The sequence below is a fragment of the Ananas comosus genome, linkage group 15 (genome assembly GCF_001540865.1).
Source record: "Ananas comosus cultivar F153 linkage group 15, ASM154086v1, whole genome shotgun sequence".
NCBI classification, from domain to species: domain Eukaryota; kingdom Viridiplantae; phylum Streptophyta; class Magnoliopsida; order Poales; family Bromeliaceae; genus Ananas; species Ananas comosus.
In genome coordinates, this window is record NC_033635.1 from 4,134,013 (window position 1) to 4,148,283 (window position 14,271).

General features: G+C 30.0%; 1 pseudogene; it reads right to left on the reverse strand.

Annotated features, from left to right (window-relative positions):
* LOC109721172 lies at window positions 10,945–13,166 on the reverse strand (annotated as a pseudogene).

The window sequence follows — 14,271 nt, forward strand, 5'->3', positions numbered from 1 at the left end:
GAACACGAGCCGACCCCAGCTCGCTCGTGTTCGGCTCGTTGACACTCCTAGGTGTAGGCGCTAATGTCAATAGCTAAATTAAAATTATTTAGATGTTTAAATATTAAACAACAAATTTCAAAAAAAAGTTGCATACCGAAATAAAACTCGATTAGAAGTTCAAGGAACTAGCGGTGCAATTTATCCTATTTTGATGCTCAAACTATAAGACGTTGCTTATACGAAAATAATATAATATTTTAATTATTATCATATCATCAATTATAATATTATTATATCACTTTCAAATTAGTAAGATAAATTGATTTGTAAAATTTAATTATAATAATTTTAAAAAAAATTGAATTAATATTATAATATATTAAAATTTGAGGCAAGTTGTGTTCTCATGCTTTACAGATCGTGCAAGCGACACTGAGAACTCCCCACGTAAACAAGAGGTTATTTTGCATGGGTGAAAATCTAAACCATTTCTCTTTCTTTTTTTTTTTTTTTAGAGAGAGATAGGTAGTACGCTATCGCTTCGTTTATTTCAATTAGAAATAAACTTAGCTGAAAATGTGAATCAATTAGAATTCGAAATTGTGACCTCGGGTACTAACATCTAAGCCTTTTGTCACTTGCTCAGGGGACGGTCGATATCTAAAAACATTTCTTAATTTCCAAATTTAGAGGAAAAAATAAAAATAAAAACCCATAAATATTATAATTGCCTTTTTAAATGTTCCGACTATTACTAATGAAGGGTTAATTTCATTCATACCCCTCTAAACGTTCAAAATATTATAAATATCCCTATAAATCACAAATATCCTTATAAATACTATCTTATAAATATATTCTCGTTGTTAATTTTTATCTCTCTACCAAAGATCTATTTAATTTAGATAGGTTATCATGAATTAGTGAAAATGTTCATTTTATTCTGAATTTTTTAAAATTTTTTGAAAGAGCACTTTAATGTGATGAAATGTACAACAAATAAACTTTCAAAACTGTCCCTCACTAGTAATTAGTTTAGATAATGATACAAGTATTCAATTTAAATACTATTAAAATATTAATAAAAGTCAATTCACACTGTTATTTAGTACATTTGCACTTCTCTAACCTTGATTATAAAATTTATCAGATAATCTGAGTTTTTTTTAAAAAAATTTGTAAACAATGCTAAATCGTTTTATTGTAATTTCAAATCTAGTAAGTAATTTTATGCTTTATAATTAATGATAAACTTTGTAATTTTTCAGCTATTTATTATTTTCTCTCTTCATTTTAAAAAATTTAGAAATATTTAATAATATTGGGTAAGATAAAAATATTATTCTTTTAGAATATATAATTCTTACAGAAATCCATGTGAAAATATAACTAAATAACTTTTAAATTTGTAAAACTTTTAAATTTATGAGGTATTTACAAAAGTTAAAATTATTACTAATAATTAGAACATTTAAGGGCAATTATGAAAATGATAAAATCAATATTTTGATTGTTGTTACTGTAGATTTTAATAAAAATATGTTTTGAAAGATATTTTTAAAAGTTTTTTATATTTAGAGGGGCATTTAGAATATTTCAACTTTTATAGAGGCATCCATGTAAATACTTACTGTTAGAGGGGCACATAGGAAATTGTCCCTAAAAAAAAATAGCCACGTGGAGAATGCAACGTCGCTAGAAGCAATGTTAGTCGTGCCAGTATACTGCAAACCAATTTTAAAATATATATTAAAAATAAATTTCTATAGTACAATAAATTATTTAAATATTTTATATTATATATATTATATCATATATTATTTGACAGTACTGATCATCAGACGTTACGACAAGTATCGAATATATATTGAACAATATTTGGAGCATTAGTGTGATATATGAAATCAAAATTCCATCACATCCAAAAAAAAAAAAAAGGCTTGTGTCACATAGCTATTTAAGGATTGAGCCAATGGGAGCGTGCAACATGGGGGGAAGGAAAGTTGGATACACTTAGTATACCATAAATCAACTCTAAAATATGAATTAAAATTAAGTTTCTATAGTACAATAAATTATTTAAATATTTTATATTATATAAATTATATCATATATTATTTTACAGTAGTGATCATCAGATGTTACGACGAGTATCGAATATATTTTGAACAATATTTGGAGCATTAGTGTGGATATATGAAATCAAAATTCCATCACATCAAGAAAAATGGCTTGTGTCACATAGCTATTTAAGGATTGAGCCAATGGGAGCATGCAACATGGCCGGAAGGAACGTTGGATACACTTAGGCTGCGTTTGGTTCAGATATAAGTAAAAACTGCTTGTTTCAGGAATAGGTACAAGTTCAGATATAAGCAGGAACTAGACCAATTTTACGTTTGGATGAAAATTGAGTTGTTCCTAAGATAAAGGTAAATAGCGTTTGGATGGTTAAATTGGAACAAGAGAAATAAAAGTTATAATTTGAAATTAAAATTATATTATCTAATTAATTAACATCAAAATATTACTTAAAAATAAATTATTAATAAATAATTATAAATAATNTTAAAAAAAATTTTGTAAACAATGCTAAATCGTTTTATTGTAATTTCAAATCTAGTAAGTAGTTTTATGCTTTATAATTAATGATAAAACTTGTAATTTTTCAGCTATTTATTATTTTCTCTCTCCATTTTAAAAAAAATTTAGAAATATTTAATAATATTGAGTAAGATAAAAATATTATTCTTTTAGAATATATAATTTTTACAGAAATCAATGTAAAAATATAACTAAATAACTTTTAAATTTGTAAAACTTTTAAATTTATGGGGTATTTACAAAAGTTAAAATTAGTACTAATAATTGGAACATTTAAAAGGGAAAATATGAAAAGGGTAAAATTGGTATTTTGATTGTTGTTACTGTAGATTTTAATGAAAATGTGTTTTGAAGGGTATTTTTGAAAGTTTTCTATATTTAGAGATGGGATATTTCAATTTTTATAGGGGCATCCATGTAAATACTTACTGTTAGAGGGGCACACAGGAAATTGTCCTTTTAATTTTACTCTGTGTGAATGTAGATGCTCTTGTGCATTTATTATTTTTCTATAAAAATTCAACTATTTTCTCTAGTTTTTTAAGTATATTTGACATGGGATAGTACAATTAAAATTGATGCAATTTTTTACATATGCAAAAAATAAATGTGACACAGACTAAGCAAAGAATAAATATTTAACCAAATACTATATGATTTATTCTATTTGTATTTTCTTTGCATCTACGTAGCTGGGTACTGCTTAAGAATTTAGCGTCAAAAGCCTTCTTTATTTTGATCATATGACCGAATAAAAAGAGGAAAGGATAATTAACATATTATTTCTGTTTGATTCGATGATATTTGCTAACTGTCAAACTACTATGACTATCTATTTTGACAAATTACCGCAACCAAAAACTAGTATGCATAATACAATTCTATACATGACGCTACGTGATTAGAAAAAGTTTCCAAAATTAAACTCTTCTATCGTAAAAAAAAAGAAAGAAAAAAAAAACACTATATATATAGTGGCACAGTTTAAGTAGATAAGAAGATACTGCTGGTTAAAATAAAATCAATAAACAATAAAATTTGGAAGGATAATAATATAGTTATTCCGAAAAATAAACAAACTTTATTGGTCAATTAATGGCAAAGGATATAATTCAAATTCCTAAAGTTTGAAGGATATATATACAAATACTAAACTATAGATACAACTACATAATTTCAAGACTGGACCTACTATACTCTTACGTGTATAGCTATGTTTATACTTATTAGTTTTCGGCCATTGAATGAAGAAATGTGCGGATAAGATGATAGTAGTTTCTTAGGGTTGATTGAATGGTTAGTTGAATAGTATGATCTAACGGAAAAAAATAATCAAAGCAATGGATCTAACGACCGAATATTTATGAGAACAAATGGTCTTATACTCATAAGAGTATAGTAGTCAGACTCTAATTCCAAATATTTGTAGTGGGCAATGTATGCAAATTTTTCTATATCTTTTCCTAAGGAAGGAAATAACTGTTTTGGCCATGTGGTTTGATTCAATGCTTGGGGTGAATGCTACGTTGGTTTAATGGGTTCAGTGGCACCATCAAATACTTTCTTTGTGTGAGGTTCTGATTCATTTGCTGCAAGAACCATTCATTGTAACCAGTAATAGCAAAATGTGAGCTCATCTTTGCATTATGTTGCAAGGATTATTTAGTGTAATTAAGGGATGAATCGAGTCGGATATTATCCGTCGGATCCAGCTTGTAAATCTTAGATTTGTCGGATGCGGATTTAGATTTGCTTATATGAATTGATTGCAGAGTGTATCACCATTAAGGTGCGCTTATTTTGATGCAGATATATACAAGATGAAATGGTTTAAATGAACTAAATCCGAATTTCCATACGGCATGTTATAAAGGTATTGTATCAATGATGCAATGTTTAAGTTGAGGGTTATTAAGTTGTAGATGATTGGTAAGATTCTGAAATTTTGGGAACTAAAATATTCATGGGTATCATTTACTCAAATCCAAGTTTCCAAAGGAATATATATATATATATTTGAAATTATTTGCGATGGAGATCAAGTCAAATTTTTCTTGACCCAAATGTGATCCGACCCAAATGATTGTATAATTTTTCGTAAATACACGTATTTACGTATTTTGGGTTTATGAAACATAAAATATTATGTGAAATTACAAAAATCTTAATATATCAATTGATATGTTAACAAAAATCGGTCTATTAATATTGCCACTTGTGCGCATGATGAATATAAAAAAATAAAGATAAATATATATTGAATCAATTACTGTTAAATATTAAAGATTAGCCGGAATTGAATTTACGACCTTAAAATATAACAAAAAGATTTAACTCGTTTAATACTAATAGTGGTATTGCATCTACGGGAACGGACCCAAAAATACACATAAACATTCCATTCTTGTGCATTGTGGGTATAAAAGACGAGACACGTTAAATTGATAGATAATGTAAAAAAATCAAGTATAATGTGAGAACCTGTTAAATGATGTATGAGTTTAATCTTATCTTTAATATTATATTATTCAAATGGTTGATCAAATAAAAAATGATTTATATATATGTTAACATTTCATTCATGTGGATTGTGAATATAAAAGACGAGAAATGTAAAATTAAAATATAGTGAAAAAGAATCGAGTATAATGTTAGAACCTGCTAAATAATGAATAGCTTTAAAAGTAGCTTTAATACTGTATTATCCAACTGATCAGTTAAATAAAATATAGCCGAAAGAGCTATGCTACTATATTTTCGAAAACACGCAATTGGCTTCGTTCGGCATGATTTACAGTTTTGAAGCTATTTAGAAACTAAATTTTATAATTTTTTGATTTCGTTTATCTAGTAAATAAATAGCTTTACAATGAACGATTGAAAATAAAAATTTCATAAAAAAACAAAAAATAAAATTTGAATCAAAATTATTGATCTTACTATTGATGACAAGTATAATTTTCTATTAAAATTTTACGTAATTTAAATTTTTCTATATTATTGAACTTAATATGCCTACACAGACCTTTAAAATAAGAATTTATGAAACTCTTTGATATTTGACAAATAATATTTAAAATTTATAAAATTTAATTTATAAATAAACCGGCAGAAAAATTAGATATCTATTCAAAAAATTAATTTAAAAAATATAAAAATTATTGCACTTTCGAAAGCATAATAATATGGCTCTAGTCCAAATATATATATATATATATATATAGAGAGAGAGAGAGAGAGAGAGAGAGAGAGAGTGTGAGGTTTTTATGCTTTTGGAAGCACGGAGTCTTTCGTGCTTCTAGGTCGTTTTTCATGTTGCAACTTTCGAATCGTCGATCAGCTCCATTAAACTTGATCTAGAGTATTTAAAGTATCTAGAAAATAAATTTTATAATTTTTTGATATCATTTGCCTAGTAATCGAAGGGGCTCAAAATCAATAATTTTAAAGGCCGTAGTGAGCCGTTTGCAAGTTTAACGGTATAGAAATATTCAAATCACGTGTAATTTTGATAGAAAATTTTTTATACTATATAAAACAAGATCAATATCTTTGATCTAAAATTTTAATGTCATATTATCACGTTTTGTAAGATTTTTATTTTCAACCGTTAATTTTGAGCCCCTTTATTCACTAGGCAAATAATATCGAAAAATCGCATAATTTATTTTCTAGATATTTCAAATACTCTAAATCAAGTTTAACGGAGCCGATCGACGATTCGAATGTCGTAACATAGAAAATGACCTGAAAGTACAGAAGACTTCGTGCTTCCAGAAGCATAGTAGCCTCACTCTCTCTCTCTCTCTCTCTCTCTCTCTCTCTCTCTCTCTCTCTCTCTCTCTATATATATATATATATATATATATATATATTAACATGTCCCTTATAGTCTCCAAAATGACTAAAATTGGTAAGCCTAATTTTTGTCGGTAGAAACAGATGATTGGACTAATGCGATTCCATTTTGAAGTGAAAGAGAGTCATAATTGAGAATAATCATTGCACTTCTCATTTCACATGGCATATTACATCCCATTATTCAAAAATTTATATTTTTTTAAAAAGGTTTTACTACTAAAGATTAATAAGATAAATGAGTATATTTAAATCTTTGAAAGAGTAGATTACAAGATTTACACTCATGTTAAGTCTATAATAACATTACTCTGAATCAAATATTAAAAATTTTTATGCCAATAGTCTCACATCAAATAAATATAAGAAAGTACAGAATTGATATATATATATATATATATATATATATATATATATATATATATATATATATTCAAAAGGGCAAAGCTGACTAATGGGCTCGATCTTTCTCGTAATCATTCATATAAAGTAAAGACAGGCCTCGCGTCAGAGCGCTTATCGGCGGCTTGCAACATCACATCTGGAACGACCGATCTATGAATATAGAGCTTTCCGCGTATAAATAAAAAGAAGTAAGATAAGTAAGAATAAGATTTGGATTTTGAAAGGATTTTTAGCCTAGATAAAGAATTGGAACTGAAAGAGTCTTTCGCTCATGCATTTCCTTCAGGCAGGAAATAGGTGTCGAAAGCTCATAACGATCGCTATTCAATTATGCTGCTACACAGAAAGGTGTGATTAGTCATAGTCAATGTATTTGAAGCGTGAATGGTGTATTTTATACAGGGCCAAGTCGTCCATCAATTGAAGATTATAGGCGCATTTCGACGAGCGAATCATTTCGTTTATATGATGCAGTCGTCGAATAGCTTTTTTATTATTAAAATGATTCAATAAAGAGAATACAATAAACCTATTCTATTGTATTGAAATGTCAATTCGTGAATAAATAAGACAGGCTTAGCTACCTACAGTAAGTTGAGAGGAAGCATAAGCTAAGCAGCCAAAGTCGAGTAGGAAGCAAAGGAAGTTGTNTATATATATATATATATATATATATATATATATATATATATATATATATATATATATGGGTATAGACTATAAAACTTAGTCCCTGTTTAGATATATAAATATCTTATTTGTATTCAATAAATGAAAAGTATGATCAAATAGCTAGATATAATACAATGTTAGTGGATGTTAGAGCTTCATCTCGTAGGCAAAATATACTGTCCGATCAAATCACATATGCTAAGACCTTTTAAGAAGAAAAAACAAAATTTCGTACCTTCCAATAACATATTAAATTTTTTATACTGAATAAATTAATTATCGTTGGATAATTTATTCTGATATCCATACAAGGCCACTTGAATGCATGAATATCTTCTTCCGTATATCTATTTGACTTATTTAAGAAATTTATACAGTTGAATAATAAGGAGTGCGCTCAAATGTTTAAAATGAAATATCATATTCGGTCTCCAAATTATTTTTTTTCAAAATAAGATAAGATATATCGTGGATGAAATATGCTATCCAACAAATTATGCATAGCAAAATTTTCGAAGAAGCAAAAATGAAACTTTTTATTTAGAATTATAGTAAAAAATTTTCATACAAAATAAGTTATTTTTAGATAACTTATTCTAATATCCAAACAAAGCCATGAGCTTTTAAATTGTATGGTTTTATTGGATATGTCATACTCTTTGCGACATGCGGGTTTAGGTTGGATCAAAACTCCCTAACACCTAACATGCCCTTAGATTATATTGTTTGAGAAGTTAACTTCAGATATATAGATTTGGAATTTGAAGCGATTAGATTCTTTAAGAGATCTGGTGATCCTTCTGATTATTATGATGAGAATAATTTTTTCACTTTCTTAGTGATTTATAAACTATAATCTAGTTAATTTAAATCCAAAATTGGGCCCTAGCTTGCTTGTTGTGTAGAAACCAAATGGACCGCAATGGAGCCTATAGTTGTCGCTTTGGGCTTTTTACATGATGAGCATTTCATAGCCCATAATTATAATTTGAAATTTGCAGAAAAAATTATGTCTTTAACAGTACTAATTTTATTGGCCCAATTTTTTAATCTTTCCAAAGAATTAGAAATTGTCCAAAAAATTATGAGTTTTAAAAAGGACTTTTTTTTTTTTTCCTGTCAGTTTGGCCCAATTTTAAATTATTTTTTATGATGGGACATCTGGATTGACGATCGGCTATATTAAACATGATCTACACTATTAAAAATATCTGAAATTTATTATTAAGATTTTTTAATATTATTTATTTTTAAAATAAAAAACCTCTAAATGAACAACTGACTCATAAAATAAGTAAATAATAATAATAGGCTTAATTTCGTATTATAGATACTCACTTGCTTTAAATAGTAAAAAAAAAAAATTTCGATCAAAATTTTACTAGATTTGAATTTTTTGTACCGTTGAACTTACAGATACATTACATCGGCCATCAAAATTATCAAGTTTGTGATCTTGTAATTGCTAATTAGATGATGTTAAAAAAATATGAAATTTGATTTCTAAATATTTTCAACAGTATAGATTATATCTAATTGTGCTGATCATCAATTTCAATATCTAATCATAGAAAACAGTTTGGTAAAACGGAGGCGTCAGTACCACTAATAGTATACAAATTGGACTTCTTCAAAAAATAACTCCATCTATTGGCAGAGGGAAAAGATTAGGTCAAAAAAAGCATTTTTAATCTTCGTTAATCTTTCTCTGTTCACGCTATTTGGGAAAAGAGAAAGATGATGTATGTAGACGTAGAGCACCAAATACGGTGGTGCCGTAAACGAGATGCATGGGTTCGAGCGTGACCCGTCACCCGAGAAGGCCACGTCCCAATCAAGTGTGGTGGTCCGTCGCATGTCTAAAACGATTCGAATCCAAATTTCTTATTCCGTTTCTCCCAACCTCTTTTTTTTTTTTTCTTTTATTTTTTTTATTGCTGATACTTGAGAAAAAAAAACTCGTCTCAGACTCGAAAATAAACCGAGTAAATTTTTTAGTGACTCTGCTAAAAATGCCTATGTTTTAAATTTTATACATACTCCAATTTTTTAACTTTATAAGTGATTGAAATATCTAGTATTATTATATTATATATATATTTTTTATATAACTTATTTTTAGGGTAAACTTTAAATATTATCTTCATGATTTTGTACTTTCTCACTTTAATATCCTATAGTTTAAAATGTATCAATTTAATATTATATGGTTTTATTTATTTATTTTTCTTCAGTTTATTCGTTAATATTTCGTTAAATTATATACAAAAAATTTCAAGTACACTATCTAGATTTATCGAATATTCACTTTATTAACTTTTAGTTTTAACTTTGTCAATAATTTAACGAAAAAAAATTAGTAAAGAAAATAATAAAAAAAAAGAAATCACGAGATATTAAATTAATATATTTTAAATCGCAAGATAATAAAATAAAAAAAATATGAAATCATAGGGATGATATTTAAAAGTTTTTCTTATTTCTATTATACTACAGTCTACTTTATAGACATTGTTTCACTTCTTACACTATATTATTATTATTTTTTTCCAAAGGAAACATTCCACTATTCCTTTTCACTACAACAAAAACGATCTATAGCGACACTTTTAAATGTAGGTACATGTCAAAAAAGTGCTGCTAACTAAAATTACCGACACTTTTAAAAAGTGTTGCTATATATGGGGTCGCTAGGTATATAGTGATAATTAAAGAGTGTCGCTATAATCTAAAAGAGTGCTGCTAATTTACCAACACTTATTTAAGCATTTAGCAACCTTCGAAACTCTATCTCGTTGGCTGCGGTGGTGGAGGAGGAAGACAGGAAAGGCTTTTCGTCTAGAATTTCAGTGGATTGAGTGAAGAGAGAAGAAAAGATGGTAATTGATTTTTCTTTTTTTTTTCTTTTCTGTTTGTAATCGGGCCAAATGGACTGGGTGTGGTGGGTTGAGTAGAGTAATCTTTTATTTTTGGTTGGATTGGGCTTTATATTTAGGCATTAGTAGATATTTTTTTAAGTTTTAGGATAATGGGACACATACTCAAAAGTGTCCCAAACATGTGTCCCTATAACCTAATTCTGTTGTAGTGTTTATCAATTCCTACATTATAAACAATAAAACACCTTTATATATATAATTGTTACACTATAAAAGACCCAGTGTAACTTTATATTTGAGGCTTGTATCCCAAGCAAAACACATAACCAGAAAAAAAAAAAAAAAAAAGAACCGTTTTGTAAGGAATATTTGTAAAAATGGGGCTTAAATTTTAAAGATAAATAATTATTTCAAAAATTTAGCAAATTATTATTTTATGTAATTTAATAATTTTAAATATCCGTAGGTTTGGAATATGTCTTTATATAATCTCTACTTAGGAGTTTCTCCTCACGTTTTCATTACATTTTATTATGATCCATTATGATCATGGAGCATAAGGCGTATTTGTTACAATATAATCACCAAAATATACATAGCATGAGAGAAACAAAAATAATATATCTGTAAAAAACATTTTACAATTTGAATTGACTCAGTCGATCAACACCTCAACTTTGACTCACGTTCTACGTCCACGGTCCGTTCCATTTTGAACGGCCCCTGTTTAACTTCAAGTATGTACGACGCCACGTGCTTACGCATTCACCTCACAATCAAACCAATTCCAATTCCAAATTCTTTTTTTTTTTTTCTCTCTTTGCCCAAAAATACTCCCTAATTTCTATTATTGGCTCCACTACTAAACACTCACTAACAATTAATTTATACAACTATGTTCATAAAAATAAATAAATAAATAAATTATATATATATATATATATATATATATATATATATATATATATATATATATATAACAAGTTTTATAAGGCACCTTTTTGTACTCTAAAGAAGTTTGTATTTTCTTTTCTAACTATAAAAATTAAATATCAAAAGTGTAGAAATAAAGTGAATTTATCATTAATTTTACTTTTTTTTGCATTAGAATAAAAGAAATAATTTTCTTTTTAATGTTTTGGGGCTAAAAAAAAAAAATCTATTAAACTATTTGGCAAAGTTTAGAGGGTTTAATTATAGCAAGCATCCGTCAACGTCTCTCCACCGGAGGTAAACGAGGCCGGCGAGGTAGTGGCAGTAGGCGCCGGCGATAACCAAGACGTGGAAGAGCTGGTGGCTGTGGCCGGCGATGTCGAACATCCCCGGCATCCACCGCTCCGGCACCCGCGCCGCGTACAGGGCCACGCCGATGGCGTAGCACGCCCCCATCCCCATCTCGTACGCCGTCGCCGCCATCGCCTCGGGCCGGTCCCCGTACACCGCCACCTTGTGCAGTATCGGCACCAGCCCCGACAGCCCCATGCACGCGAACAGCGCAGCGCGTGCTTGGCGGAAGTGCGGCCTCTCGAACGCCGGCGTGAGGGAGACGACGACGACGGCGGCGCCGACGGCGGTGATGAGGCCGACGTAGACGCTGCGGGCGAGGGGGTCGCAGGCGAAGGAGTAGTAGACGAGCGGGTAGAAGGAGGTGACGATGAGCGCCGCGATGCCCGCGTAGTCCAGCCGGAGCAGCACGTAGCAGGCGCGCGCCGAGTGGCACGACAGCAGGTGGCAGGCGCTGCTCATCAACAGGCAGAACATGGCCCCGCCCATGTACGCGTAGAACGGCCACCGCGCGCTCGCGTTCGTCGTCGTCTTCATAGCGTCTGCTGCGTCGGCGGCGGTCGGAAGGACGGTTATGGTGGTTAGCCCGTTATAGTTGTGGCGGGTAAAGGTACTGTTGGATACGTTGGTGATCAGTTGCTGTGGATTAGGTGTACTCGCGGACGTTGGGACCATCGTGGCCGTTAGAATCGCGAGGGAGAGGAAGAGAAAGAATCCGATCAAATGCCTGTAAATAATTGGTGATAAAAGGTACACACATAATCAGATCAACATGCACCTACATACGTAGGAAGTATTGAATTTCATTATAAAATGGTAAATTCATAATTTTCGAGAAGTTTAAGTTTTCAGAAAATAATTTATAAGGCACGTGTTATAATTTTTTTTTAGCTTATTAAGCTTTTAAAATAAAATGAGTGTAATATTTTACAAAAAAATACATCTGCATGTCCTTCAGCGACATTAATAATTGGTTGAAATAAAGAATCAGTTTCTTATACATGCATGTAAAAGAATTATGAATAGAACAAGTAAGCTCGACATAATACATCTATATATAGTATCTGGGGATCGATCGAGTTAGTTGATTCTTACGTCCAGACGTTGAGCGTCTCGTTATGAATGGAGAAGATGCTGAGGAAGGCTTCCTTCAGCGGCCACTCCGATCGGTAGTAGTCGAGGATGAACTCGTTGTGCTTCAAGAAGTCCGGTAACGCGTCGTACCCGATGAGCTCACACTTATGCTCATGGCACGAACTCTTCTCTCTCCTTCTCTTAGTGGCGTTAGTAAGAATTTAGCCTCACTCTCAACAATGGTGGTTTTCTCCAAAGTCATTACAGTGGTGGCCATTGTTGTACTTAGATGGAGGTGAGTTTATTAATTTGTTAGAGGTGTGGGTTACAACTAATGAGCTTAATTCTGGGGCGAAGTTATATATATATATATATATATATATATATACATATGTACGCGCGCGCGCGCGCACACACACACACAAATGTGTCGTGTGAGATACGTTCGTTGTGATTTGTAGTTGAACTAAGAAATGGTCATTTTAGTCCAACGCTGAACGGGGCTGAAAATGTCAACGGTCAACAACTTCATTTTCTCCCTATTGGCCTTTTGATTTCCCATTATGCGGCCGCGGAGTGAGCCATGGAGAATAGACCATGGGGCAAAAATTTATGGAGGACGTTTTAAAACAGACCCCTCAACTTTTGTTTATTTTTTTATTAGGACCCCCTCACGTTGGCCTGGTTTTATTTGCTAAATTTATAAATTTAGCAAATAATGTATTATAATAAAAATAATATTTAAATATTAGGACCCCTCAATTTAAATATTTTGAGCCCTCAATTTAAATATTTAAATATTAAAAAGAATATTAGGACCCCCCAATTTATAAATTTTTTTTAAAATTCTACTTAAACTTAAATTTAATAAAAAGAATTTATTATAATATTTAAATATAATTTATTATAAATTTTATTATAATATTTAAATATAAATAATATGTATTAATATAGTACAATTAATAATTTTATAATAAAAATATTGTATTATAATATATAACATATTATATTTATATAATTTAGTTTTAATTCAATTTATAATTTTAATTAAGTTTAAAATTAAGCATTGGAATAGTGTTATTCTACCAAAATGGTGGAATAGCAAATCCCTTGCTATTCCGGGATAACCGGAAATAGCAACGTTTGACCGGGATAAAATATCCCGGCCAAATTTCATCCCGTTTGGCGGAATAGCGGGGATAACTTTCATTATCCCTGCTTATCCCTTCAACCAAACGGGGCCTAAGAGATGATTAAAGTTATTAAATTTGATAAAAATGCCATGAATTTAAGAGATTCTTTTTTTTTTTTTTTTTACTAGAATCTCTTAATTTCAAGAAATTAAAAGTTAGATGGGTCATAAAAAAAAAAAAAAAAAAACAAAAGATCAGGAACCTATTCAAAATGACTTATAGTTGAGGGGTTTCCTTAGATTTTGTAGTAGATTAATTGTTTGGTTACCTACTTAATTTGGTCGTGGAGCGTGATGATTGGCAAATTATTGGGTAGACCG